This window comes from Electrona antarctica (genome assembly GCF_951216825.1).
Source record: "Electrona antarctica genome assembly, chromosome: 10".
In the NCBI taxonomy this organism is placed as follows: Eukaryota; Metazoa; Chordata; class Actinopteri; order Myctophiformes; family Myctophidae; genus Electrona; species Electrona antarctica.
Genome location: NC_136791.1, coordinates 33,719,536 through 33,725,398, shown reverse-complemented (window position 1 = coordinate 33,725,398; position 5,863 = coordinate 33,719,536). Strand labels below are relative to the sequence as shown.

Genomic DNA, 5,863 nt, shown 5'->3' with positions numbered 1-5,863 from the left:
CACACAAGTCTGTAATTTCTTTCCTGACCAACACACATAATAAACACATAAAGACACACACATACACACACACATTACACACACACATACACTGACCCACGCAGCTAGCAGCTACAGCAGCCCAATCGAGGCTAACAACACAAAAAGTAACGCGATCAAGCTACATTATTGAGCTGTTTCCAATAGTACAGGAGGCCCTGTCATGCCAACCGCTGCAACAACACACACACGCTACACACGGACGCACGCACGCACGCACGCACACACACAGCAACTACTGTATATTGACACAGCACAGTATGCTAGGAAGCTTTAGCTACTTTTCCCCCCTCCGCAATCCACCCTCTCTCCTCCCGATCAGCTCCTTATCGGACTCTGGCATTAAGATCCACTTACAGACAACAAGCTCCAACGTCTTCCTTCTCCCTCTTCTTGCTTCTTGCTCCTCTCCCTCGTCAGGATCCTCCCAGGGTTTCCGTTCGGAGACAAAAAAAAACTAGAATGACTTTACAGTACTAATTTCCATAACAAGCTGCCGAGGGAAGCAGCCGCGGAGCAGGCGGGGATAAGGGGGACGTTGCGGCGGACAGATGTTTCCGAGCTGTTGCTGCTCGCTTCAACTCCGGGGCTAATACGAGGAAGGAAAAACACTTGACTGGCAGCGAGGAGAAGCCAATGGAGCCGGCGAGGGGAAGAAGTGAAAGCAAATTGGAAGCGGCCCTCGGACAGAGGAGAGGGAGGGATGAATGTTCTTCTCTCAGTCGGTGTAGGTTGACACCAGCAGCAGCAGCAGCAGCAACCCACAGCAGCAGCGGTGGTGAGAAAGCAGAAATAATGAAATAAAAAAAAAAGACCAACGCCGACTGGTTGTGCGAGAAGCAGCGAGGCGGACTGACTGGCTGCGGCGCAGAGGGGAGCGAGGAGCGAGTAGAGAGCGCAGCGCGGTGCGCCTTGGGTACTGTAGTCTGTCGGAGGAGGGGGGAGGAGGAGGAGGGGTTTGAACAGGTGCACCACCTTGATTGGGGGGAGGGGGACTCCGTTTGTCTAAAAAGTGTGGCCCGGAGCCGGAGGGAGTGTAAAACAGTAGAAAGGTTAATTGCTGCTATTACTATGCTATTACTAATCTATCCATGTAATTGAGGTCCCATATAGGACCCATGCACCCACCCTCCCGAAAGATATACATTCTTCATGGATGTACAGACATGTGGTCATTCTTAGCTGCTTTGGAGTTAAGCTTTAATCAATAGGACCACAAATAGCTGCACTCTACACATGGAAATGACATGTATAGCAAAAATAAAGACTCTAATTGTTTCATTAGGCCCTGGATGTTTAAATATTAGTGTACATTACATTTGCCGTAGTAATCTTTTTATGGTAGGCTTATTTTCATTCCTAAACTCTAACCCGTAAACTAGTTTATATACTATATTATAAAGTAATTCATTGAATTCACACATCTGGTATCATAGCTAAAGGACAGACAGAAATGGAAATTAATGACGACCCTGTTATGTACGTTTTAGTTTGCATTGCAATGCCTTCTTTGCTCACACATTAAAATACAGTTAAGGCCTACATTACACCCGCAACTGAATATCACTTAGACCCAGAGAAAATTGGTTGGATGGACAGAAATCAATTTTATTGGCTTAGGCCTATTGAAAATATTGCCCAATAGGAAATTACTATAATTCAGCCGTCTACTGTAAAATACATTTATTTCAGAGGAAATGGGAGCATGAATATAAAAATGATGTGACTTCTTGAGTTTTTCAGTGATTTCTGCACAGTGAAGCGGGAAATGCAGTAATGCAACACACCCCCCTAGTTGAGTGAGTGAATCCCATGTGAACTTCTTTTTGCGCTCTGTTCCCGGCTTTTATATTGTTTTGTTACTGAAAGATGCCAGGCTGTCTGTGCCAAAAACAGCAGTTAGCCCCGATATTTGGATTGATATTTACTACAGTGCAGTAGAATCCTCAATGTTAATTTAACTCTGAGAGTGGTTACATTTGTACACTTTCTGAGTTATAAATGAGTAAATTAAGACTGAGGATTCTATATTCTCGTCTCTGCCCATGCATATTGCTAAAAAGATTAAAACAATGGAATGATATAAAGACCTCCACCGTTAAAGGAATTTTTTTTTTTTTTTTAAATAACATTTTGTATTGAATTTTTATGTTTTCACATAAAGATGAATCAAATGTACAGTATACAGATAAAGTGAGACAAACTAGAAAGGTATAAATTAAAAGCACAATACAATAAAACAGACAAGAAAAACAAAAGGCACAAAAACAAAACAAAACAAACAAACAAACAAAAAATAAAATGGCGAGCAGCACATTCAGTTATTCATTAGGGGAAAAAATATACAAATATATATACACATACACAACACTCATGGGAACATCAGAAGGCAAATTGCAAGAGTACAGCTGGGGCTCTCCAATCCAATGAATCACTTCCTTTATAAAATCACAGTAGATAGATCCCTGGGAAATAATCTATCAGCGGCTGCCATATATTCATAAAGTTATTTTCTCTCTCTTTTAATTTGGCAGGAAAATGGTTCTTGTTCATGTTGTTGTTGTTTATAAAAACAACAACAACAACAATAGATTAAGAAAGATTGATATCTTAATATAGCCTATACACCCATCTGTTTTGAATTTGATATAATAATTTGGAAGAACAGGCTTACTTAAATCATGTAGGCCTAAACGAATGGTGTGCAACTGTGCATTGTACAGTGATTCCAACTGCATATACTGAGATTCCACATTTCAGTTTGCTGATCAAAATATATGTATTAATTTTCAATAGGCCTACATATTGTCATGAACTGGTTATCTCGTGCTCTGAGCTAGCTGGTCTTCTACTATCCGCCTCTTGAGGTCACTATAGATTCCAAGTTTCATGCCAGTCTTTTTCTCTCTCTCTCTCTCTCTCTCTCTCTCTCTCTCTCTCTCTCTCTCTCTCTCTCTCTCTCTCTCTCTCTCTCTCTCTCTCTCTCTCTCTCTCTCTCTCTCTCTCTCTCTCTCTCTCTCTCTCTCTCTCTCTCTCTCTCTCTCTCTCTCTCTCTCTCAATTCAATTCAATTCAATTCAATTCAATTCAATTCAATTCAATTCAATTCAATTCAATTCAATTCAATTCAATTCAATTGAGCAATTCAATTGAGCTTTATTGGCATGAGAAAACGTTTACATTGCCAAAGCAGAAGTGGAACAAGACAATCAAAATAAAACAATGTATTTACAAATAAATATTGGATATAAATAGGAATTAAATAAAGGTGTAAACAGAGCTGTGTTATACATTAACACAGTTTAGACCATCTTGTGAAACTCTAAAAACATTTATCTCTGACATCAGACATAGTTATACAATATACATCAGAGACGTTAGCTTTATACTTTTGATAAACAGTGTACACACAATGGTTTGAATTCCTTAAGGTGCTTGTATTCCATCGTTTTCAAACTCTCCCCTCTCTCTCTCTCTCTCTCTCTCTCTCTCTCTGCCTTTGCTCCCTGTCTTTATCCGTTTCTCTAAAGTCATCTCTCTATTTTCTTTATACACTTGACTACCGTGTGTATTATTGTGCCATTTATGTGACACTTGGCAAAGTGACAAAGGCTGTTGAAAACATATAGTTAAGGTACACTAACCTATGATATTTCTCCTCCTATTGCATTACTGAGTCTTTGATCCTTACAACTGTGCTGCTTCATGGTCAATGGCTTGTGTGGGGCATCATTATTGCCCCCAGGATGGCTGTGAGTATGCAGCTTATTTTGTATTTGATGTAGGCTACATATATTTATATTGCATTGAATCATCTGTTCTGTTTGACATGTTAAATATATTATGTTTTTGTACTTGGCTTTTATTTGCAACTTAAGTTACTAAAAGTGACTTTTGTTGCTTGTGACAGTTCAAATAGCCAGAACGCAGAACTGAACTGGCAACTTGGCAATACCCTCCTGCTGCCTCATCTTGTTAGCAGTGCTGGGCAGTAGCTTAGCTGTAAGTAGGCTACTAGCTTAACTACATATCCCATGGCTTGTGGGAGACTTCACACAGTCTAGAGTCCGCCTACTGTATCCGGTAGTTAGGAGTCCATTACACACACACACACACACACACACACACACACACACACACACACACACACACACACACACACACACACACACACACACACACACACACACACACACACACACACACACACACACACACACACACACACACACACACACACACACACACACATACACACACACACACACACAAGCCTGCACCGTTTCCGTGTCCACTCTCTAGACCCAGATCGGATCAGCAATCTGCAAAGCAAATTGATCCCAGTCTATCAGGGGCAATCAGCTGTCAATCAAGCATATCTTGTGCATAGCAGACACATACAGCCCAGAGAAGAGGTGCAATCAGCCAGAGTAGTACAGCTGGGGGTGTCCAATTTGTTTTCAAAGGGGGCCATATTAGAAAGTATTAAAACACCATAAGGGCCAAATACATAATTTAGATTCTGATTTAAACAATTCTATTTAACTATCATCATCAATATTTAATACCAATGGTCTTTTGTCAGGTGTGTGCTGTGATTAAAAAGTGTATCTCAGCCTTTTTTCAGCTTTATGTCACATTACCAAATGTAACCAAGCAAGCAAGGTAAAAAAATAAATAAAATACAATGAACAAGGAACACTGACAAATTATAGGTAAACAACTTGAATGTAAAAATGTCCCATACTGTTGGGCGAGCCGTTCATAATACAATATAAAATTCGCCCCCAGGGCCGCATTTGGCCCGCGGGCTGCACTTTGGACACAGCTGGATTACAGTGTAGATAGACACGAATAGGGGGAGAGAGATGGGGAGAGACATGCAGTAAAGATCGACTCGAACCCTCGATGCACTGTCAGGTTGTTTACGTGGCTGGACCGCTGAAACATGGCCCAGGCCCCAAACATCCTCTTCTGTGATGCATCCTTCCGTGTGCGTCACAAAAGCTCGCCTCGTCTCGAGATACACACGTCCCAGAGCCGACAGAGTTGTCTACCTGTGCGTGCGTGCGTGTGTGCATGGGTGGGTGTTGTTAATTCCAGGTGCTGACCATCATCTGATTACTGCCTGCTATCACCACTGTTTCCAGTGATTGGTTGGAGTAGACTGCAAAAGTTACCTGTGGTCACTGGCATTTGGAGTTACTTATGCTATCCACCCACACATGCACTGTGTGTTGTTCTTGTATTAGTCAGTGTGTTGTGAGTCTGCATGGTGCAATGGAAGCCAGGTTTTTGTATGAGTCATGTTTTGGTAGATTAGAGTAGAGAAAGTTTGAGTTTTGATGTACTTTACTTTGTTTAGTGTCTCAAAATCAAGGTTAAATTTAGGACAATCTGGAAACCCATCGGCAGAAAAAGAGGATAAAACGGCGCCCTCTGCTGTTTATTGTCTCCACCAGGCCGAAGGCATGCATGGGAGAGAGTATGTTTTGCACGAACCTCTGCTCCAAATTTTCCACAATGGTCTGTTATAGCGCCAACATGAGGCCGATTTTAGCAAAACACATTTCTTTATAATTACTCGTACAGCTTTTATCCATACATCACGCAAATTGTTATACACCATCTCTACTGTCATGTGATCAATACGGACCTGTCTGCTTCCTCATATTCCATCCCCAATCGGATCGGATCGGAAGATTGCCTTCCAGAGTTTGCAGGATTTGTCCATTTCTACCAAAATGCCTCAAATCATTAAAGGGACACTTCACCCTTTTTGCAAAAACATATATATGTTAATGACGTTTAGAAGATTTAGAACA

The 5,863-nt window shown here is 41.3% G+C and overlaps 1 protein-coding gene across 1 annotated transcript in view; it reads right to left on the bottom strand.

The window, feature by feature from the left end:
* The window catches only part of zbtb18 (zinc finger and BTB domain containing 18), a gene marked incomplete at its 3' end in the record, with an annotated part of 7,596 nt that extends 7,121 nt beyond the window's left edge, over positions 1 to 475 (bottom strand). Inside the window, exon 1 of the mRNA XM_079512134.1 lies at positions 397 to 475. The remainder of the gene's footprint in view (positions 1 to 396) is intronic.
* Positions 476 to 5,863: the final 5,388 nt, after the last annotated feature.